The 24,063-nt window shown below is 41.5% G+C and overlaps 1 long non-coding RNA gene across 1 annotated transcript in view; it reads left to right on the top strand.

Moving 5' to 3' along the window:
- Positions 1 to 345: 345 nt before the first annotated feature.
- LOC140694603 (uncharacterized) overlaps positions 346 to 24,063 on the top strand; it is a 39,126-nt gene continuing 15,408 nt past the window's right edge. The window contains exons 1-2 of the long non-coding RNA XR_012070187.1: positions 346 to 584; positions 3,151 to 3,265. This is a non-coding gene — a long non-coding RNA (uncharacterized lncRNA). The remainder of the gene's footprint in view (positions 585 to 3,150; positions 3,266 to 24,063) is intronic.

The raw sequence follows: 24,063 nt of genomic DNA, 5'->3' as shown, positions 1-24,063 counted from the left end.
TCCATTGTATATATATACCACTTCTTCTTTATCCAGTCACCTGTTGATGGACATTTAGGCTCTTTCCATGTTTTGGCTATTGTAAATAGTGCTGCTATGAACAAAGAAATTATCTTTAAGGCAAAAATGTATGATGGTTTGCAAATCTATTTTTATTATATCTTCACTTTTACCAGTGTCATATGTGTGTGTGTTTGCACAAGTGCTTTAACTACCAGCAACGTAAGAAAAATCTGTGTATTAAAAATGTGAAAATAGTTAGCTTCCTTGTTTGTGTTTTCATTCTCCCAATATAGGTTTTGGATGACAAGCTTGTATTTGCAAAAGTACACAGCCTGTGGGAGGTGCTCTGTACATACGCTGAGATACTGCACATAAAATTGCCTCTGAAGCCCAATGATCTGAAAACCCGGTCCTCAGCCTTTGATAATTTCAGCTGTTTTATGAAAGTCCTCCAAGTGGATGAAAGTATCATCAAGCAGGAGCAAGAAATTTTCATTACCCTATTTGAGAAGAGCTGCGTGAATGACTTTTATATTCAGGATAGAGATACATTCTTCAATCCAGCCACCAGAAGCCACTATGTAAGTCTAAACCGAGTTTAGCTGCTGTCTTGTGGGTGATATAGAACCTGCTGCTGAATTATCAGTGATTTGGTTTGGTTGGTTTGGTTGGTTTGGTTTGGTTTTTAAAAGCTGCCCATAAAAAGGAAAAAAGAGAAAGAAAAGAAATATGCCTACAGATTCCCGTTAGGATAGTAAAGAGTGGCTGGTTAGTTACCCTGTGTACACCACACGCTCTCTTAGAATCTTTTCAGGTTTACTTCATCCTTTCTCAGATCAAGTATCAAGTAAGGGACAGTGTTAAAAAAAATTCGGGATAAACAGGCTTGTGAGCTCCGGGATCTGCAAGGCAGCTTTCCCTCCCCATGGTGTAAGTCAAATGGCAGAAATGAAATAAAGCACCTCATGTATCCTCCGGTGTTAACAGGAAAAGGCTAATCTTCTTGACCTTGTTTCTTCCTGGGTAAAATGAAGATAATATGTCGGGAGGCGACAGCTCATTTACGGCAGGAATCATGTTGTCTGGTTCACTGCTGAATCCTAGGCACCAGGAAGGCTGAGTTTAACGAGTGAGTGAATGAATGAACTGTAGTTCCCCCAGAGTTACCATGTGGGGCAGTGCAGATTAGCAGCTAAGAGTATAGACTCGAGAGGGGAGGGTACAGCTCAAGTGATGGGGTGCACGCTTAGCACGCATAAGGTCCTGGGTTCAGCCCCCAACACCCCCTCTAAAATAGACAAATAACCCTAATTACCTCCCCACACCCCACCAGAATTACCGTATTATCTCCCCGCCACCAAAAAACAAAAAGAAAAGTGGCCAAGAGTGTAGAATCCGGCTGGAACACATGTGCTGGTTTCTTGCTGTCGACCTTGTAAAAGTCATTTAGCCTCTGTGTTTGTCAAGTTCCTCATCAATAAAATGTGAATAATAATAGTACCCACCTCGTAGAGTTGCTATGGGGGTTAATGAATCTGTGTCAATGTTAGAACAGCCCTGGCCAATACTAAGTACTTTGCATCTGTCAGCTCTTTTCATAATTACTGATAGATGTTATTATCAACCAAAGAAGAATTAGTTCTTTCTAAGGGAAATGCATGTTAGACCATTTCATTTATCATTTTCTGTAATTCAGGCTTTTTCCCTCTGAAATTCCATTTTCTGTCTGTGCACTAGAAAACCACAGGGCTTTGCAAATTTCATCTGTCTGGGTTCTTGTCATGATGGCAATACTGCAGAGTGTTGACATTTCTTAGGGACTCCGTCTGAGATGACAGAAACCCCTCAAATTCAGGAGCGCTTCTCTAACTGATAATATCTCGCATGAAATGAAGTTTTTAAAATGTAACAGCTTCAGACGCTTAATGATGCCATAAATGCAAGGATGTTATATCTAAGCTCTTTAAGTAAATCCTGTCATTGAAATAAAGGAAATACTATATTATAGCGCTCTATGACTTTGTTATCTTTGCTATCCACTTATCTGACTCTCTAAGACCAAAGAAAGCAAAGACTGAGATTGATCATTACTACTGTGTGGTACACGTATTTGTGGATGAAGACAATAGTGAAATGCACTGTTTAACATATTAAAATGGACACTAAACAGCTGCTTGATGCACATGCATGAACAGAACAGGGAGCTAGGGGCAGGGAGCAGTCACTGAGCTTCCTGGATCAGAGACACAGCATAGCAGTCCAGCCAAGCAGTCCACATATTTCATATTTATGTCCCAGCAAAATTAGCAGTGAGAGTCTTAAATGAACTTTGGGGACACTTGCAAACAGCTGTCATGATTACTAATGTGGGACACCAGGATTCTACAGTGTTTAGTTGGCATCTGTGCACAACCAGTTCTTTTCCACTAAAGCCTCTTGTAATTGCTGGTCCCACATCTAGGCTGAGGAATCATCTCATGTGGTGTTTGGGAGGGAGGTAAGTGGAGTCAGGACCCATGTTAAGGCTGGGTGGGTAATAATCTGGTTCTAGTACAGGAGAAAGGAAAGTAGGTCAGGTGGGAAGGAGAATGACTGGATTTAAATTTTGTTTCTTGAGTAAGCTAAATATATAACATCATGTCAAGTTTCTTTGTTGTTTATATTCCATGTGCTGTCACCGAAAATCTACTGAATTGTGGGGACAAAAAAGCCTGGGTTTTAGAATTGACCCTGCCCCTAACCAGCCAGAGTCCAGGTTCGTCTGGGTGTCCAAGGAGGAGGCTGGACCATCAGGTGTCCCTCCACTGCAGCAGTTTGGGCACTTGGGTGGCCTAGGATTTTTGCTGTGGAAGACTGTCCCGGTTGTAGGACATTAAGCATCTGCAAGGCTCTCACCAGGTACCCATGGTGGTCCCAGGACTGTAACACCCAAGCATTCCTTTCCACCCACGTTTGCAAATGACCCTCAAGGGGTTAAAATTAACCCTGGGTGAGAATTATGAAAAATTATATGGTACCTCCATCCCTCCTGGCAAGTGAGGGCCCGTTATTTACAAATGACCACGGAGTGTTAGCACCACATTTTATCAACAGAACATGTGAACAGGTTGTGACAGTGACGTCCACCTGTTTGCTTCTGCTTCCCAGTGCAACTTCAGCCTCCGTCAGAGGACCTCAGCTGCCCCAGCGAACAGGGCCTTCTGTACAGGGAATGGGCTCCTCCTCGAAGCATAGACAAGAAGCAGCCCTTAGATCTCATCAGGTGAGCTGTTGTGGAGAGCACTCCAGTGGGAAGGGCTCAGGGTTGTCCTCATGGCATCTATGTGTGACAGTCCTCCAAGAGTGTTACCAACCAGGAAGCTCACAGGAGCTCTGAGCTTTGTTGCCCCAAGTTTTTACTGCAGGCTTTATTACAAAGCCATGATTTATTGGGTCACTACCGACATGGCTAACCCAAACCCTAACTGTAAGTCAAACCTTTCCCTAGCCCAAACCATTGAGCCCCTTCCTCTCCTGGTGGTCACTCACTTGTCACAAATCTCAAAGCCCCACTCCTCTAATAACATGGTTGGTGTCTCTGGCTGGCCAGTCCCCATCCTGAGTCATCTCATGAACACAAGCCATCCAAGGTTCCACCATGAATAGCAAAGACACTCCTATCTTGGGAAATTTCAAGGCTTTAGTAGTTGCCGTCCAGGAACTGGGAGCAAAGACCTACCAAATTCTTCATTAAACAGGAGTAAATGTTAGATTTCACTTAAATTATAAAATAAGAGAAATTCTCACTGCTTTGCTGTATCTGCTGTTCGACACCGTTTCACTACACCACGTGACTGTAATGTCGCGCTCAGCATGTGTCTTCTCAGAGCACCAGTGCCGGCTGCTCCCCGGGAGCTTACGCTGTTTGGGCAAGGCTGCTGGGGGGAGGGAGGCCAAGGGCAACCGAGCAAACAAAAATAATCGGGCAAATAAGGAAACAATGTCAGATTGAAATGAAGGAAATAAGACAGTGTTGAGATGGGAGACTTGGGGGGAAGTGAGTCAAGAAAGCTATCTTTGAGTAGGTTACATGTGAGCTGAGATGGTGATAAGGAGGTTGGATTTTGAGGATCTGGGAAAAGTCACCCCAGGAATAGAGGCAGCTTGTCCATTGGCCCCGAGGCACAAATGTGCTCAGCAGGTTTGAGGAGATACTGGAGCCAGCGCTGGTGAGAGTGATGAGACATGAGGTTTAGAAGGGCATCAGGAGCACGGAAAGGAGTGTAGACTCTAAGTGCAGTGAGATGCAGTCATGATAGTTTAAGCACTAAAGTAATTTTCTCTCACTCACATTTTGCAAAGATAATGTGGAGAATGAATTGCAGGGACCCAGGAAGCAGGGAGGCCGGGTAGGAGGCTCTTGGAGTGGGCCAGATGAGAGATGGTGGGAGCCAGGGAGGAATGCGTTTGGGGAGTGGAGCTGACACGATGCAGTTATGGGCTGGCTGTGGATGGTGAGGAGAAGAGGAGGGTCAAGGTAGCCCCAGGTAGGCCTGGAGCCAAGTGCCTTTTCTTTCTAATCTCAGTGTCCCATGCAGGTGCCCACCTACTTGGGCAAACCTCTTAACCTTCAAAGTGAGGGTTTTAAAACACTGAAGACTTTTTGTTTGTTTCACATTTTACGGAAAGATTCAAACATGTACAGAAGTAGAGAGAACAGCACAGCCAGCCTGCCTGTATCTGTCACCCAGCTCCAGAATTATAAACTCAGAGTCACTGTTGTTGCATCTTTCATCTCTACCTCCTCCCCTCCCCCACTACGGGATCATTTTGAAGACAATCCTACATAGCTTAACCTTTCATTAGAGAAATGACAAGGTCTCTTTCAAATACAATTGGAATATTCCTTTCTTTTTTAGGGTTACAAAATAATTCCCTGATTGTCACAAAAATACAGTTTTAAGTAGTTTTGGGGTTGAAATCAGGATCCAGACTAGGTTCAGACCTTGCAACTAGCATATCTCTCAAGTGGGTTCTAATCTATAATTTTCCTGTTTCTCATTTTCCTTGAAATTGCTGAGGGGTTTCTCTATTTCCTGTTTGGCTAATTTCATTCTCCCCTGTGGTGTTAGACTTGTTTCTCCATCCTATGTATTGGCTTTAGCTAAGTGATTTGATCCTCCCCTAAAAGCTTGATCTGATTGTGGTTCAACTTTGTGCAAGAATACTTGTTATGTGAAGTTTTGTACTCCTGTAATAAGGTACATAATGTCCAGTTGACTTTCTTTTTTGTGATGACAGCAGCCAATAATGATTGTCACCCGGGATCATTATTTCATAAGGGATTTTATTTCATGTGGTCATACTCTAATTTCCTCCCTCAATTATCAGCAGGATCACAGTCATGAGGAGGCACTTTCTCATTAACCCGGGTTATCCTGTAGAACACAGTTTTAAAAGAGGACACTTGTAAATATGTAAATATTTAAAGTTGATACATTTTTCTTTTCTTTTTAATTTTTTTTCTAATGGAGGTACTGAAGATTGAATCTAGGACCTTATGCATGCTGAGCACACACTCTGCCACTGAGTGTACCCCATCCCCCTTGAGATTCATATTTATATGATATTTTCCTTCTGTTATTTTTGTTTTATGTTATGCAGAATTTGAAGGCAGGGCAATGGGTTTGATGGTCTTTAATCATTCTTTATGGGCTTTTGGGGTTTGTGTGTGTGTTTGTGTTTGTAAAGCAAACAATTTTCCCACTATTTTAAGTATGTTTGCTAAGGAAATTATGTTGATCTTTTCCCTGCTCCTGGTCCATGTATTCCCTTGTTGCTTCCCACTGGTGGCCCCTTGAGCTCTGTGACAAGACTAGCATGTCGTTAATGCAGGTTGAAGGAGATCTGAAGAGATTTATTCAAGGAGATGAAATTCGTAGACAATGTATTGGAAAGTATTGAGAAAGTTATTCGTTAAGAGAAGGTCTGGGGTTGAAGTGTTAAGTGCACAGAAATCTAAGTGCACCATGAACGACCAAGACAATTATTAACTCCAGGAAAAACAAAGTAGGGAAGAAAATGTAAGTCTAGCAGACAACTTGCTACAGCTGTGAACAGTCTGTACAGAGTCCTAAAAATGTAAAGCAAGGATACTGAGCTGATGAAAATTATAATGTAATTGTATCAAAAGGTTGGAAGAATGAAGGTTTGGGTGTGTAGATGAGATGGGGTTTGAAAGACAGCTTAATCCTCATTTTCCAAAATAGAAGTTTAAATAGGTGATACATAAAGCTGAAAAAATCAGTAGGCTGTGTTACAAGGATATTAGTCAGAGAAAGGGAGTAATTATCCCAAGAGTCAGCAGTAGGAGCTGAACATGGTTGCTTCTGGCCAGGAAATGGGGCGGTTGTTGGGAACTGCTCCTTTTTACAATTGGTATTCGAGAACTGTTTGACTCTTTATTGAATGTATGGTATAACTTTGATAAAAAGAAATCAAAGCTGAATTTTGAAAAATTGATGTTAATAATTGGGGTGTTTTTGACAGAGAGAGATAACAATCAGACAAAACTACATTTGAAGGGATCCTCATTATTTCTAGCCTTTCAGCAAGGACTAGGAGGCAGACATCTGTTTAAGGTTCAAAAAGTCTTTCTGACCTTCTTGCCGACATGTAACCTTGGGAAGTAATGAAATCCCCATCACTGTAAATATCCAGGCAGTGGCTGCCTGACCAGCTCTCTAACTGTAGCAGGGTGTGTTTACCATTGGCCAGTTGGAGCAGGCAACTTCTAAAATTCTTTCAGTTTTGAATTTGGCATTTTCAGGACGGATAGTTGATAAGAATGTATTATAAAAAGCTTAACAAGAAAGAGTCCAAGACATCTCAAACCCATTGCCAGGGTTTTCTCTGCCAGACACCATCCTGAGCCTGCCATCCGTGAGCCAGGCCACAAAGCCCAGTCACATGAGAATGAACACACTTTGTCCCTCCTATCTGATTTGGCATCGGGCTCAGCCCTTTTCCCCATGGAATGGTCCACACCCAGGTCTCTGACGATGGAGCTGGCCTCACAGCAGCCCTGTGAGTGCTGGTCCAGCCCAAGGGGGTTCCTGCGTGAAGTTTCCCAGGACTCCAGGCTGTTCTCAGAGCTGAGTCCCCCCTAGGCTAAGCCCACGGAGCTCATCTCAGCTCCAGCCTGAGCCAGAAGCCTCAGAGAGAACTCAGAGCTGAGGAAATCCACAGGTTTTACCCAGCACTGCCGAGTCAGCAGTGAGCCAGTTGAGGGAAGTATCAGCAACAGCAAGACACACCTGAGCAGCCGTCTCATTGTTCCGCCTCATCCCTAAACCCTCTGTGTCTGCCTGTCTGTGTCTGTCTCCCTTTCAAGATCAGCCTGGTACCACTTCATGCCTTGCCTCCTTTCTTCTAATTTTGCCTCCCTGGCCTGTTCCATCTACTCCAGATTAACTGAGAAACGTTGAGGAGCTTTTAAAACCTAGGAGAAACAGACGTGCTAAATACAAAAAATACAGGGCAGTACCTTCCTCAGTCACATCCATCCTGCCCTCTCCCATTCCCACAATGAGTTTTATAAATATTTTGTCAGAGAGACATTGCACTCCCAGTTGTTATCATTATCAGCCATTTCCTTATTATCTGTGGTTTACCATGCATTTGCTCCCGGGACGTTCCCGAGATAAGGCAGGAGCAGATGACTGAGCCAGTTGTTGATGTCCACTTGTGTCAAGCCTGTTAAGAATGATCTATGGCGGGATTTGTTGAATGTGCCAGACTGTCCAGTGAGTGGTGATGATCCCTTGTAACTGTTCCGGAGTTGGCCTCGTCCCCTCTTTTGCTCTGTTCTCATTTATCTCTCTTCAGCAGGTGAACCAGTGATCTGTACTTCTATGATATGTAAAATACTTCTTATTTCACGGTAGAATTTGGGGACTGCTATGGAAACGCATGTTTTAAGTGTGAATTGAGCCAGAGGTATAAACTTAAAGCCCCCTTGATTTAGAATCAGAAATTAATATGATGGAGGGAGGGAATAGCTCAGTGGTAGAGTGCATGTCTAGCATGCATGAGGTCCTGTGTTCAATCCCCAAAGCCTCCATTTAAAAAAGAAATAAATAAACATAATTATGTCCCCCCCAAAAAATAAAAAAGAAATTAACATGAGGATGAAGCTACAGAGTGATTATGTGTGTCTTCTGAAACTACCTTCTGTCTTTCTGCAGGAAATTCTACGGAGAGAAGGTCAGAATCAAATTTGCTTGGCTGGGCTATTACACTCAGATGCTCCTCCTGGCAGCATTCTTGGGGGTGACTTGCTTTCTGTATGGAAATTTTAATCAAAATAACTGTACCTGGAGATAACTTCTTTTTATTCCTTGTTACCGTGCTTACTTAACTTAGAATGACATTCTCCAGGAGCATCCATGTTGCTGCAAATGGCCCCATGTTGTTAGTTTTTATGGCCGAGTAGTATTCCATTGTATAAATATATCACTTCTTCAGCCAGTCATCCATTGATGGACATTTAGGCTGTCTCCATATCTTGGCTATTGTAAATAGTGCTGCTATGAACATTGGGGTGCAGGTGTCATTCTGAAGTAGGATTCCTTCAGGATATATGCCCAGGAGCAGGATTCCTGGGTCATATGGCAAGTGTATTCCTAGTCTTTTGAGGAATCTCCACACTGTTTTCCACAGTGGCTGCACCAAACTGCATTCCCACCAGAAGTGTGGGAGTTTCCCCTTTCTCCACAGCCACTCTAGCATTTGTCATTTGTGGATTTTTGAATGATGGCCATTCTGAATGGTTTGAGGTGATACCTCATTGTAGTTTTGATTTGCATTTCTCTGATAATTAGTGATACTGAGCATTTTTTTATGTGCCCATTGATCATTTGTATGTCTTCTTTGGAGAATTGCTTGTTTAGGTCTTCTGCCCATTTTTGGATTGGGTTATTTCGTTGTTTCTTATTAAGTCATATGAGCTGCTTATATATTCTGGAGATCAAGCCTTTGTCAGTTTCATTTGCAAAAATGTTCTCCCATTCTGTAGGTTGTCTTTTTGTTTTACTTATGGTGTCCTTTGCTGTGCAGAAGCTTGTAAGTTTCATTAGGTCCCATTTGTTTATTCTTGCTTTCATTTCTATTGCTTGGTAGACTGCTCTAGGGGAACATTTCTGAGATGTATGTCAGATATTTTGCCTGTATTTTCTTTTAGGAAGTTAATTGTATCTTGTCTTATGTTTATCTTGCTGAAGAGACTGTCTTTATTCCATTGTATATTCTTGCCTCCTTTGTCAAAGATTAGTTGACCAAAAGTTTGTGGGTTCATTTCTGGGCTCTTTATTCTGTTCCATTGGTCTATATGTCTGTTTTTGTACCAATACCATGCTGTCTTGATGACTGTAACTCTATAGTATTGTCTGAAGTCTGGGAGAGTTAGTCCTCCAGGCTCTTTCTTTTTTTCTTCAGTAATGCCCTGGAAATTTTATGTCTTTAATGGTTCCATATAAATTTTATTGTGATTTGTTCTAGTTCTATGAAATATGTCTAAGGTAATTTGATAGGGATTGCATCAAATCTGTAGATTGCCTTGGGCAGTGTGATCATTTTAACAATATTGGATCTTCCAATCCAAGAGCATGGGATACCTTTCCATTTTTTAAAGTCTTCTTTAATTTCCTCCACCAATGGTTAATAGTTTTCTGTGTATAATTTTCTCACCTCTGTGGTTAGATTTATTCCTAGATATTTTTTACTTCGGGTGCTATTTTAAAAGGGATTGTTTCTTTATTTTCTTTTTCTGTTGATTCATCATTAGTGTAAAGAAATGCAACTGATTTTTGAACATTAATCTTGTAACCTGCTACATTGCTAAATTCTTTGATCAGCTCTAGTAGTTTTTGTGTGGACCTTTTAGGGTTTTCTATATGTAGTGTCTTATCATCTGCGTATAGTGACACTTTTACCTTATCTATTCCAGTTTAGACCCCTTTTACTTCTCTTACTTGCCTGATTGCTGTGGCCAGGGCTACCAAGTCTATGTTGAATAGGAGTGGTGATAGTGGGCATCCTTGTCTTGTCCCAGATTTTAGTGGGAAGCTTTTGAGGTTTTCACCGTTGAGTGCTATACTGGCTGTAGGTCTGTCATATATAACTTTTATGATGTTGAGATATGTTTCCTCAATACCCACTTCGTGAGAATTTTTACCATAAATGGGTGTTGAATTTTATCAAAAGTTTTATGCATCTATTGAGATGATGATGTGGTTTTTGTCCTTTCTCTTGTTGATGTGAAGTATTACATTGATTGATTAGCATATGTTGAACCACATTTGTGTCCCTGAGATAAACCACATTTGAGCATGATCTATAATATTTTTTATGTGCTGTAGGATTCTATTTGCTAGTATTTTGGTAAGGACTTTTGCATCTGTGTTCATTAGTGATATTGGTCTGTAATTCTCTTTTTTGGTGGTGTCTTTGCCTGGTTTTGGTATCAGGGTGATGGTGGCTTCATACAATGAGTTTGGGAATATTTCTTCTTTTCAATCTTCTGGAAGAGTTTGAGAAGTACTGGTATGATTTCTTATTTGTATGTGTGGTAGAATTCCCTGGTGAAGCTGTCTAGTCATGGACTTTAATTTTTAGGGAGGTTTTTTTATTGATAATTCGATTTCATTCCTAGTGATCAGTTTGTTCAAGTGGTCAGTTTTTTCTTGATTCAGTCTTAGTGGACTGTATGTTTCCAGAAACTTGTCCATCTCCTCTAGGTTATCCATTTTTTTCCATGTAGTTTTTCATGATATTCTCATATGATATTCTGTATTTCTATGTTATTTGTTGTAATTTCTTCATTTTCCTATCTTATTTTGCAAATTTGTGCTCTCTCTTTTTTCTTCTTTGTGAGTTTGGCCAGAGGTTTGTCAATTTTATTTACTCTTTCAAAAAAATTGCTTTTGGTTTGATTGATTATTTTCTCTATTTTTTTAAAATCTCTATTTTATTTATTTCCTCCCTGATCTGTATTATTTCCTACTTTCTGCTGACTTTTGGGTGTTTTTGCTCTTCTGTTTCTAGTTCTTTTTACTGGTGGGTTACATTGTTTATTTCATATTATTCTTCTTTTTTCAGGAAGGCCTGTATCGCCCTAAACTTTCCTCTTCGTACAGCTTTTGCTGTGTCCCATAAGTTTTGTGTGGTTGTGTTTTCATTTTCATTTGTCTCAAGGTATTCCTTAATTTCAACTTTTTTTAACATTTTTTATTGATTTATAATCATTTTACAATATTGTGTCAAATTCCAGTGTTCAGCACAATTTTTCAATCATTCATGGACATATACACATTGTCACATTTTTTTCTCTGTGATTTATCATAACATTTTGTGTATATTTCCCTGTGCTATACAGTGTAACCTTGTTTACCTATTCTACAATTTTGAAATCCCAGTCTATCCCTTCCCACCCTCTATCCCCCTGGTAATCACAAGTCTGTATTCTCTGTCCATGAGTCTATTTCTGTCCTGCATTTATGCTTTGTTTTTGTTTGTTTGAATGTTTGTGTTTTTGTTTTTAGATTCCAAATATGAGCGATCTAATATGGTATTTTTCTTTCCCTTTTTGGCTTACTCACTTAGAATGACATCCTCTAGGAGCATCCATGTTGCTGCAAATGGCATTATGTTGTCGGTTTCTATGGCTGAGTTGTATTCCATTGTACAAATATACCACATCTTCTTTATCCAGTCACCTCTTGATGGACATTTAGGCTGTTTCCATGTTTTGGCTATTGTAAATAGTGCTGCTATGAACATTGGGGTGCAGGTGTCATCCTGAAGTAGATTTCCTTCTGGGTACAAGCCCAGGTGTGGGATTCCTGGGTCATATGGCAAGTCTATTCCTAGCCTTCTGAGGAATCTCGACACTGTTTTCCACAGTGGCTGCACCAAACTGCATCCCCACCAGCAGTGTAGGAGTGTTTCCCTTTCTCCACAGCCTCTCCAGCATTTGTCATTTTTGGATTTTTGAATGACGGCCATTCTGACTGGTGTGAGGTGATACCTCATTGTAGTTTTCATTTGCATTTCTCTGATAATTAGTGATATTGAGCATTTTTTCATGTGCTTTTTGATCATTTGTATGTCTTCCTTGGAGAATTGCTTGTTTAGATCTTCTGCCCATTTTTGGATTGGGTGGTTTATTTTTTCTTATTGAGTGATATGAGCTGCTTATATATTCTGGAAATCAAGCCTTTGTCGGTTTCACTTGCAAAAATTTTCTACCATTCCCTAGGTTTTCTTCTTGTTTTATTTCTGTTTTCCTTTGCTGTGCAGAAGCTTGTAAGTTTCATTAGGTCCCATTTGTTTATTCTTGCTTCTATTTCTTCTAGGAGAAAATTTTTGAAATGTATGCCAGATAAAATTTTGCGTATGTTTTCCTCTAGGAGGTTTATTGTATCTTGTCTTCTGTTTAAGTCTTCAATCCATTTTGAGTTGATTTTTGTATATGGTGTAAGGGAGTGTTCTAGCTTCATTGTTTTACATGCTTCTGTCCAGTTTTCACAGCACCATTTGCTGAAGAGACTGTCTTTATTCCATTGTATATTCTTGCCTCCTTTGTCGAAGATGTGTTGACCAAAAGTTTGTGGGTTCATTTCTGGGCTCTCTATTCTGTTCCATTGGTCTATATGTCGGTTTTGGTACCAACACCATGCTGTCTTGATGACTGTAGCTCTATAGTATTGTCTGAAGCCTTGGAGAGTTTTTCCTCCAGCCTCTTTCTTTGTCTTCAGTAATGCTTTGGCAATTCTAGGTCTTTGATGGTTCCATATAAATTTTATTATGATTTGTTCTAGTTCTGTGAAATATGTCCTGGGTAATTGGATAGGAATTGCATTAAATCTGTAGATTGCCTTGGGCAGTGTGATCATTTTAACAATAGTGATTCTTCCAATCCAGTAGCATGGAATATCTTTCCATTTTTTAAAGTCTTCTTTAATTTCCTTGATCAATGGTTTATAGATTTCTGTGTATAATTCTTTCACCTACTTGGTTAGATTGATTCCCAGATATTTTATTACTTTGGGTGCTATTTTAAAGAGGATTGTTTCTTTACTTTCTTTTTCTGTTGATTTATCGGTAGTGTAAATAAAGGCAACTGATTTTTGAACATTAATTTTGTAACCTGCTACTTTGCTGAATTATTCAATCAGCTCTAGTAGCTTTGGAGTGGACCTTTAAGGGTTTTCTATATATAGTAACATGTCATCAGCATATAATGACATTTTACCTCTTCTTTTCCAATTTGGATCCCTTTTATTTCTTTCTCTTGCCTGATTGCTGTGGCTAGGACTTCCAGGACTATATTGAATAGGAGTGGTGATAGTGGTCATCCTTGTCTTGTCCCAGATTTTAGTGGGAAACTTTTGAGTTTTTCACCATTGAGAACTATGCCAGCTATAGGTTTGTCATATTTAGCTTTTATTATGTTGAGATATGTTTCCTCTATACCCACTTTGGCGAGAGTTTTTATCATAAATGGGTGTTGAATTTTATCAAATGCTTTTTCTGCATCGATCGAGATGATCATGTGGTTTTTGTCCTTTCTCTTGTTGATGTGATGTATTACATTGATTGATTTGCATATGTTGAAACAGCCTTGTGTCCCTGGGATGAACCTCACTTGGTCATGATGTATAATCTTTTTTATGTGTTTTTGGATTGTATTTGCTAAAATTTTGGTGAGGATTTTGGCGTCTATGTTCATCAGTGATATGGGCCTATAATTCTCTTTTTTTGTAGTGTCTTTGCCTGGTTTTGGTATCAGGGTGTTGGTGGCTTCATAGAATGAGTTTGGGAGTATTCCCTCCATTTCAATCGTCTGGAAGAGTTTGAGAAGGACTGGTATGAGTTCTTCTTTGTATGTTTGGTAGAATTCCCCGGTGAAACCATCCGGTCCTGGACTTTTATTTGTAGGGAAGTTTTTAATGGCTATTTCTATTTCCTTTCTTGTGATCGGATTGTTCAAGTGTTCAGTTTCTTCTTGATTCAGTTTTGGTGGACAGTATGTTTCCAGAAACTTGTTCATCTCCTCTAGGTTATCCAGTTTGTTTCCATATAGTTTTTCATAATATTCTCATATGATATTCTGTATTTCTATTTTGTTTGTTGTAATTTCTCCATTTTCCTTTCTTATTTTGCTAATTTGTGCTCTCTCTTTTTTCTTCTTTGTGAGTTTGGCCAGAGCTGTGTCGATTTTATTTACTTTTTCAAAAAACCAGCTTTTGGTTTGGTTGATTTTTTCTATGGTCTTGTTAATCTCTATTGTATTTAATTCCTCTCTGATCTTTATAATTTCCTTCCTTCTGCTGCTTTTTGGGGCTTTTTGTTCTTCTTTTTCTAATTGATTCTGGTGGTGGGTTATCTTATTTATTTGAGATTTTTCTTCTTTTTTAATTAAGGCCTATATCGCTATAAACTTCCCTCTTAGCACTGCCTTTGCTGTGTCCCATAGGTTTTGAGTGGTTGTGCTTTCATTATCATTTGTCTCAAGGTATTTTTTAATTTCAGCTTTGATTTCCTCATTGATCCATTGTTTTTTCAATAACATATTGTTTAATCTCCATGCTTTTCTTTTTTTGTCCTTTGTTTCTCTGTTGTTGATTTCCAGTTTCATGGCATTGTGGTCAGTAAAGATGCTTGAGATAATTTCTATCTTCTTAAATTTGTTGAGGTTTCTTTTGTGTCCAAGTACATGATCGATCCTGGAAAATGTTCCATGTGCAATTGAAAAGAATGTATATTCTATTTTTGGGGGGTGTAAAGCTCTGAAAATATCCACCAAATCTAGTTTTTCTATTGTAGTATTTAATTTCTCTGTTGCCTTGTTTATTTTCTGTCTGGAAGATCTGTGTAGTGATGTTAATGCAGTGTTAAAATCTCCAACTATGATTGTATTCCCATCAATATCCCCCTTTATCTCTGTTAGTAATTCTTGTATGTACTTAGGTGCTCCTATATTGGGTGCATATATATTAACGAGTGTAATATCTTCATCTTGTATCACTCCTTTAATCATTATAAAATGTCCTTCTTTATCTTTCTTTATGGCCTTTGTTTTAAAGTCTATTTTGTCTGAAATCAGTACTGCAACACCTGCTTTTTTGGCTTTTCCATTTGCATGGAATATCCTTTTCCATCCTTTCACTCTCAATCTTTATGTGTCCTTCTCCCTAAAGTGGGTCTCTTGTATGCATCATATTGAAGGTTGTTGCTTTATTATCCACTCTGCCACTCTATGTCTTTTGACTGGAGCATTTAGTCCATTAACATTTACAGTACTTAATGATAGATATGTGTTTATTGCTATTTTGAACTTATCTTTGCAGTTGAATTGGTATATCCTCTTTGTTCCTTTCTTCTTCCTTTTGTGGTTTGGTAATTTTCCTTTGTATTATCATGGATTTTATTTAATTTTTGTGACTCCCTTGTAAATTTTTGACTTGTGGTTACCCTTTTTTCTAAATCTATTAACCTATACCCGTTTTTAATAAACTGATAATAACATGATCTCAAACCCATCCTACTGTTAAGAAAATTTAAAAAAGAAAGAAAAAAATTCTATATTTCCCTGCCTCCCTCTCCCACTCTCAGTGATTTGTATGTCTTCTTTTATAATTTCTTGTTTTCTTTATTTGTAATTCATGAGTTATCACCTTTCCAGTTGTACGTTTCTCATTTCTGTAGCATCCTGCTGCTTTTCTATTTGGAATAGCCCTTTCAATATTTCTTTTAGCATGGGTTTAGTGTTGCTAAACTCCTGCAGCTTTTTTTTGTCTCTGAAACTCTTTATTTCTCCTTCTATCCTAAAGGATAGCCTTACTGGATAAAGTATCCTAGGCTGCATCTTTTTTTCATTCAGGGCTTTGTATATATCTTGCCACTCCCTTCTGGCCTGTAGTGTTTGTGTAGAGAAATCAGCTGAGAGCCTTATGGGGGTTCCCTTGTAGTTCACTCTTTGCTTTTCTCTTGCTGCCTTTAGAATCATTTCTTTATCCTTGACTCTGGCCATCTTGATTATGATATGTCTTGGTGTGGGTCTATTTGAGTTCTTCCTGTTTGGGACCCTCTGAGCTTCCTGTACTTGTATATCTGATTCCTTCTTTAAGTTTGGGAAGTTTTCAGTCATGATTTCTTCAAAAACCTTTTCAATTCCCTTTGATCCTTCTTCCCCTTCTGGGACCCCTATTATGTGAAGATTGGGACGCTTTATATTATCCCATAGGTCCCTTATGCTATTATCATTATTTTTTATTTGCTTATCTTGTAGTTCTTGTGAATGGGTGCTTTCTGTTGCCCTTTCTTCTAGATCACTAATTCGTTCCTCTGCATTAACTAGTCGGCTTTGCACAGCTGTTAGATCATTCCTCATCTCTGTCAATGAGTTTTCCCATTTTGCTTGGCTCTTCTTTATAGCTTCAATTTCATTTTTGACATATTTTATTTCTCTAAGCATTATCTCTTTTAATTCCTTCAGCAATTTGATCACTCTTTTTTTGAAATCTTGATCTAGTAGGCTATCGATGTCTATTTCATTGAGCTTTCTTTCAGGGGATTCCTCTTGTTCTTTTAATTGGGAAAGGTTTCTCTGCTTCTTCGTCTTGCTCATACCTCTCTGGCACTGTGGTTTATGGAGTATCAGTTGTCTATTTTGGATCTTAAGGATTTTATCTATCTAATGCGTATTTAGGAATAGAACTTAGGAAAAAAAAAGAAAAAAGAAAAAACAAAAAAAGAGAAAAAAATAAGAGAGAGAGAAAAAGAGTTTTAAAAGAAGGGAGAAAGAGGGTTTGAAAACAATGTGTAATGAATAATAGAAGAGCGAGTTGAAGCAGAGTATTAATCAGGTGGAGACGTCCTTTTAAAACCTTTAAAAAAAAAGGGGTGGGGAGATGAATATATGTGTTTGAAGCCTGTGTCTAATCAATAACAGGATATCAAAACCCAAGAGAAATAGAAATGAATTAAGAAGTAAAAATTAAGAGAGTAATTGAAAATAGAAGAGGTAAAAACAGATTAAAAAAACAAAAACAAAAACAAAAAAACAAAAAAACAAAACAAAACAAAAAAACAAAACAAAACAAAACAAAAATAGGGGGTTGTCGGTGTTCTCCTGGAGTGTGTGTGCTTTTAATGTGATGTCCTTCTGTCTTGTCCTGTTTTGGAAGCTCAGCTTGTTTTCATAGGCCCTCCGTTGGCGCCCTCTTCTGTGCTGCTCCCAGCACCTGTCGGCAAGCAGATCGTGCCTCCTCCTAACACGGGGTCAGATGCAGCTCTCCTCTGCTGCGGGCGGGCGGGTCACTGCCCCTCCGGATGCCGCAGTCAGATGTTGCAGACTGGCCAGGCAGGAGGGCGGGTCGCGCCCCTTCCCAGCACCTTGGTCGGGGTTGTGTTCCTGCCCGACAGGCGGGGGGCCGCTCTCCCCCTGCCTGTGCCGCCGGTAGCTCCGCTGCTCTGTGCGGCTGCGCGCTCTGCGCCGGCGCTCCGCCCTGGTCGAGCTCCGCCCCGTTCGGCACTCCGCCCTGGTCGCGCTCCGCGGGTGGGCTCGGGGAAGACCGAGGGGCAGCCTCGTCCCTGCGCCGAGCCAAGACACAGCTGCTTGTTTGTCTTTGTGGAGCAAGTTCTCTGGGGGACCAGAATGGAAGGATCCTATCTGCCCCGGGCTGTAGGCCCGTCTCAGTCTGGCCCTTGAGGCTGCTAAGCCCTTTGGTGTGGACACAGGTTTCGCCTCTGCCCCCGCCTGGGTGCTCAGCGCTGGAGAATATGGCGGCTCTGCCGGGCCCCGCCCCTCTTCCCCTGAAAATTTCTGCGGGTTTTCAGAGATGGGGGTATGCACCCTTCCCCCGAGAGCACATCAACCTTGCTGTTTTATGGAGGGCCCAGGTTGTTCTGTCCTGTACACCTACGGCCACGGCGCCCAGCCCCTTGCAGTCCCCCGGAGCTGCCTCCGTGCAGCCGTCCCTGTCCTCCACCTGGCTTGTGCCGCCTGGCCCTGCCCGCTGCTTCCGGCCCGCGTCTCAGGCTGGGTGTCGGGGGGACGCTCTGTGCCCGTTTAACTTAGTTCTGTCAGACAAGGGCTGCTCTGTACAGATCCGAGCCTTGGAGGCTCCCCCTCCGTCCCGCTGGCCTCTCAGTTGGAGAGGGGAGACCCAGCGAGCAAGCGCCAGGCCTCCTTTGCCGCTCCCTCCCCACGGGACCCGTCCCGTGCTGCTTTGCCTTTTGTTCTTTCTTTTTTCCTTTTCTCCTACCAGATTTTTGGCGTCTTTATCTTTTGAAGAGCGCGATGATCATTTGGAGTTCCGCAGGTGCTCTGGTTGGCTGAGTGGGTCTGTACATGTGGGTCTTGGTGTATTGTGGGAGAGGGTGACTTACAAGCGTCCTTCTACTCCGCCATCTTGCCCGGAAGTCTCAATTTTGCCTTCTAAGTTTCCTTGTAAGCATTTAGTTAGCCTCTGCTGGCCCCACTGCCTCAGGCAGTTGTAATGTTAAATACTCACTGCTGATTGTTTCCCACACACACTCTGGGGACTGGCTGTTTGCACAGCATGAGTTTGAGATAGGTCAAATTGTGACAGCTCTCTGGGGGCGGATTTTTTGGGTAACTTCAAATCACTTCTGCCCCTACCTTGATTGTGAAACTGTTGCTTTTAAAGGCCACCATATAGGTGAGGATACGGGGATGGGGGTAGATCAAGATACAATGGCACAAAATTCACTATCATTATGGAAATTTAGCTGTTTTTTTTTCTCAAATAAACACCCCCCGGATTGCTGGAAGCCTTGGTTTAATTTCCAGAGACTGCAGAGGTTAATTTTGACAAATTTTGCCATTGTCATTGCTTCATAGGGCCCTAAGTTTTCCATGATTTTTACTCAGATACTCTAGAAGTGTATCCCATTTGCATTTGTTTTTAACTGAGTTACTTGTAAGACTAACTAATTCTACAGCTCCAGCCCCATTCACATAAGAGTCCATCTGCATGGCTTCTCCTACAGGAAGCAGTGTGCAACCTGTTGTCAGTTTGTTGTTTTTCTTATTAAAATGCAGGGGTTTTTAAAAATATGCTCATGAATAGCCCTTTGTCATTTTTACACGTAACAAAACTTCCACTAGACTGTGGCTATTTTTTTCCCTCTCTTTTCTTTGCTTTAATGAAGTTCTCACTTTTAAGGATTTTCAGTACAGCAATATGTGGATGCTGATCACACGGTTGAGGCATTTAACTACTGTCTAAACCTCAGTCTTTGCTCTGATTCACTGTCTAGAGCATCTGAACACATCTACTGAACCCCATATACCAATGGATGCTGACAGCCCTAATTAAAAATATGCTTTTTAAGTAAAGCAAAAAATAATAGCTTTGACACTGGAAAAGACAAATCTCAAATTTCCTAGCTGATCTTGCTTTCTGTGATCATTAGCTACATCATGTTTATAGAGCCGACAGGCATATTGAGCTACTGATTTTATTTCATCGGATTTTAGAATGCAGAACACATTTCAGGCCCACTTATAGCACCATATGTGTATCTTTAAGGATATATACATATGATGATGTCTTTATTATAAGTGCCTTATTTTATTTTAAGTTCCAAATGCTGTGAACCTCATTAAGGAAACCTTGGAACTGCAGAACTGAAATTTTTTATACCACCATCATCCCGTAGCATCTCTTTTGCACTTAGATGTTCTGTGGCAGAGTATTTTTCTGCTCCCAAGAAATGATCAATGTTGAAGGGGAAGAAAAAAACCCTCCTCTAATAAATATATTCCAAATCACACACTTATCTGAACAATGGCCACCATTATAGTCCACACCAATCCATCTACTCACACTGACTCAGAGTCCTCAACAGAGACAATCCACCACTGAAGTCAGGGTTCTCAGCACACGTCCTATCCCCTCTCCATTCCTTGTTGATTCTGACCTACTTTTGTCCAACACGTCCTGCCAGGCTCTTCGCTTCCTGACTGCAGTTTTTAATTTTTACCTTTGGGTTCCAGGCTGCGCCTAGTGATTTCCAGAGAAACACCAGACACCTGGCTCATCAGGAGGGGTGGGAAGGATTTCAGGAAGCTGTTACCCTAACTCACTTGCAGATCAGTGAGTGGCTGTTGTGAGCATTCCTTCTAGATCTCTGACATGCCGGCTGCATCCACCCCAGCAAAATAACGTAGCTCCTCCAACTACCTCTGCCTCCATTCATCTGGGTTTCTGCTTTCAGTGACACTCAGATGCTGCTGATGGTCATTATATATGTATATATATTTTTTTTAATTGAAGTATAGTCAGTTACAATGTGTCAATATCTAATGTACAGTACAATGTTCAGTCATTCATATACACATATATATGTATGAATTCCTTTTCGTATTCTTTTTCATTAAAGGTTATTACAAGATATTAAATATAGTTCCCTGTGCTATACAGAAGAAATTTAGTTTTTTTAGCTATTTTTGTATATAGTAGTTTATATTTGCAAATCTCAATCTCTGATGGGCATTTTTAAAGCCACATCTGGAACCCTTGCTGCAGAAGAGTCTGAGGAATATATTTTCAACCTCATAGCCTTTTGGTTAGAAAGTTGGAATAAAGGCTGAGCTGGCTCACCTAACTTGTCTGCCTTTGTGAGTAAAGAGGTCTGGAGTTTCAAGGCCCAATGAAATGTCCCAGCCCTTCAGTAGCAAACTCTGAAAGCAACCAAAGTGCTCCCATCTACAAGAGCATGACTTGTCCTTAGACACTGCTGGACATAACCACCAATGCTGTCTAAGGCATCGTCTTCATCTGGTGCACACTTTCTTTAGATGTGTAATATCCTGATTAACAAGACAAGCTGGTTTGGATTCCCAAGGTCACAGGCAGCCTTCTGCCTGACTTTGGTGTATATGTGTTCATTGAAGAGTCCTCTCTCAGATCAGCTAGAGCTGCCTAGTGTGTGGTTTGCCAGAGAATGTGGGTGCAGTGCTCCCCACCAGAGTCCTACCAGTTGTTTTATTGCAGGAAGAGAGAGAGCAAAAGAGACAGAACAGGAAGTTCTTGTCCAGCCTCAAGCACAGTCACCCCCGCCCAGGGCTCTTGCTCTGGGACACAAAGAAGTCCAGGTCAGCAGCGATGTGGCCCCGGTGTACTCCAAAACATGGTTTGGTTGTACTGGGATATCTGTGTCTTTCATGGACCCTGCAAAGTTCTCGGCTTTGTGAAATGGGGAACTAAGGAACTCCTACCCATGCCTGTAGCTCCCAGGGTTTGTACCCTTATGGGTTTTGAGGATTTACTGGCAACTCATTCTCTTTCACCAGGTCATTTCTCGGTTACACGGCAGTCCTGTGACTCCCTTATCAGAACTACTCCTTAAGTTCAGGATTTAGTGAAAGGTGCCATTTTACCCTGTAAGTTCATGTTCAGGAAGGGGGAGGAAGACAGCACAGATCAGAATTGCTGTTCTGCTTTTCTTGTTGTTGTTTTCATAAGCCATCTCCTGTTGTCGAATAGACACTGAGCAAATGAATGACTGTTACACTCCCATTTGATCGATGAGGAAAATGCCACTCAGGGAGAGGAGGCAAATTTCCTGAGGTTCCAAAGACAAAAAGGGATGAGCACAGAATAAGATCTCTGCAAATTTCTTGGCTGTCATTAGCCTTTAGGTCAGTGACAGAGTGCCGTGTGTAGTAGTAAAGTTGTAGCGTGCTTTTAGAAGGGTGCAGATGTTCTTGTTTTTGTTGATACAATCACATTGTTTTGTCTGGGACTCTGAAAAAGAGAAATGGGTTAGAAAATGTTGGCTTCTCATCCTTGGTCCTTCCTCACCCTCACAGATATGGACCCTTCCATCTGTAGCAGGAATAAGACAGCCCCAGCCTTCCCGTCTCATGAGATCAGTACTCATTCATTTCATTCCTGCCCACCTGTAGGTGATAAAGCACAGCATGATTTTCATGTCCTGCTTCATTGATTCTTGTGAAATTAGGTGTTTGAAGATAGAAACTCATGAAAGGAAGATGATTTTTAATATAAAGTGCAGCAGTTTTCTTAGCAGAGAAGGAAATTGAGGATTTTCTTCATTGAAAATCAAGAGAGATTTCAAGAGCATCTGTATTTCTCATGCGTAGATTAAAATGACAAAATTTAGAGGGATTACAGAAACACAAGGAAGATACCAGAAGTGTCTTTAAAGAGCTTTTCTAAGACTGGGCATGTAAAGAGACTGTTATTTGACAGAGACCCTCTCCTCACCCATAGTCCCTCTCCTTAGGTTGGAAAGGGCCAGCGTTTCCCCTGTGTGCAGTCCTGGTGCTTCAAGTGAGTTGTGGCATAGGGCGGTGCCCATGGTGCTGCCTTCAGTTTGTCCATTCTAAGTAACCCCTGGCAGTCAAAGGGCGTGTGTTTTGCAACGGCATGAACCAGCCGCCATGCTCTCCGAGGTGTTTGCTTATCTCAGCTCATCCCGGCTCAGGTGATGGCAGAGCAGATAGTGGTGGCCAGAGGTCAGCCATGAATAGCAGGGAGCAACTGGAGTCAGCTGGGACCCAAGTGGCTAGGAGTTGCAGGTGGAATTCCCAGGAATTCCCACAGCTCATTCATTCAGCTAATAGTTCTCCAGCACCTGTGATGTGCTGGTGCTTCCGTTGTGAACAGAACCAAATCCCTGTCCTCATGAAGGTGACGTTCTAGTGGACATGAGAAATGATACACGCAGAAGCAGACCCAGGTCAGGACACATGAGTGCTGTCTACTTTGAAGTGCACAAGGTGAGATCCTTTGGGAAGGAATGTATGATACAGGAAAATGTGGGGGAGAGGATGGCCGTAGCCCAGGTCTTATTTGGGTCCCTGGGATGCACCTCGTGAAGTGTGGGTCCTTGGTTTGCACAGGAACAAATTCAAGAGAGAGCCACATTTCAGTAAATGTAGATTTATTCGGAAAGATATATACTCTGTAGACAGAGTGGGCTGTTTCAGAAGGCAAGAGAAAGGCCATGAGGCGTGGGGGTTGGGTGCTCCAGTTTAAAGTAAAAGTAGATACACACTCCACAGACAGAGTGTGGGCTGTCTCCCTCAGCAGAGAGAGCAGCCACGAGTTGTGCGGTTGTTAGTTTTTATGCGCTCAGTATCTTCATATGCTAATAAGTGGGAGGAATATTCCAACCGCTTTGGGGAAGGTGTTGGGATTCCCAGAAATTGGGCCACCACTCACCCTTTGACCTTTTATGGTCAGCCTTGAACCTGTCCTGGCACCTGTGGGAGTGCCATTAAGCATCCTGCTGTATTTCGGTGAGTGTGTATTGAAGCTCAAGATCTACTGGGAGTTGACTTTCCCACCGTCTTGTTGCTAATGGCTGTGCCATTGTTTTAATGGCTGTGCCCGGCCACCTTCCCTCCTGTCTCATGAAGGAGCTCTGGACTGATTGCACAGTTGCAGAGCAGGGGACAGAGTGGAAAGAACTTCATAAGTGGATGGTGGAAGGCAGTGTTGGCAGAAGAATTCTCAAGTCAATTACAAAGTAAGGGTTTTCTGTTTGCCGGGGGTACCTGGTGTCACATTAGGGAACTGTGAGCCTTGGGTACTTCAGTGAGTGGGTGGCTCACTGTGTATACTGTGTTGCTTCTTAGGCGGCCCGAGGACAGTTGGCTTATAGGTGACCCATTCATTCAAGCAGGGGTCTCTTTGGGGATTTTCTGCATGTGAGGCTAACATGGGTCACATGGGGGGCAGGACCGGCCAGTCAAAGCTTGGTCCACAGTCACCTAGTGCCCTCAAGGCTTTCATCCCATGGATGCGTCACCTCCCCCTGGATGGGGATAAGGGCACAAGTGGTAGGGCAGCTTCTCAGTGGTGGAGGCATTGCTCTCCAGACCCAACACTCAAGAGCATGGACCCCTGGTGTTGGCCACAGTCTTGGCTAGATCAGGCTGTTGGGTAGCTCATGAGATGTGGGTGCCATGCTTCCATTCTCACCAAGAGCTCTAATTTTGAAGGTTCTGGTCAGACAGCC

Source organism: Vicugna pacos, unplaced genomic scaffold (genome assembly GCF_048564905.1).
Source record: "Vicugna pacos unplaced genomic scaffold, VicPac4 scaffold_65, whole genome shotgun sequence".
Classification (NCBI taxonomy): Eukaryota; Metazoa; Chordata; class Mammalia; order Artiodactyla; family Camelidae; genus Vicugna; species Vicugna pacos.
The sequence above is the reverse complement of the archived record's forward strand: the minus strand, read 5'-3'. Positions and strand labels throughout refer to the sequence as shown.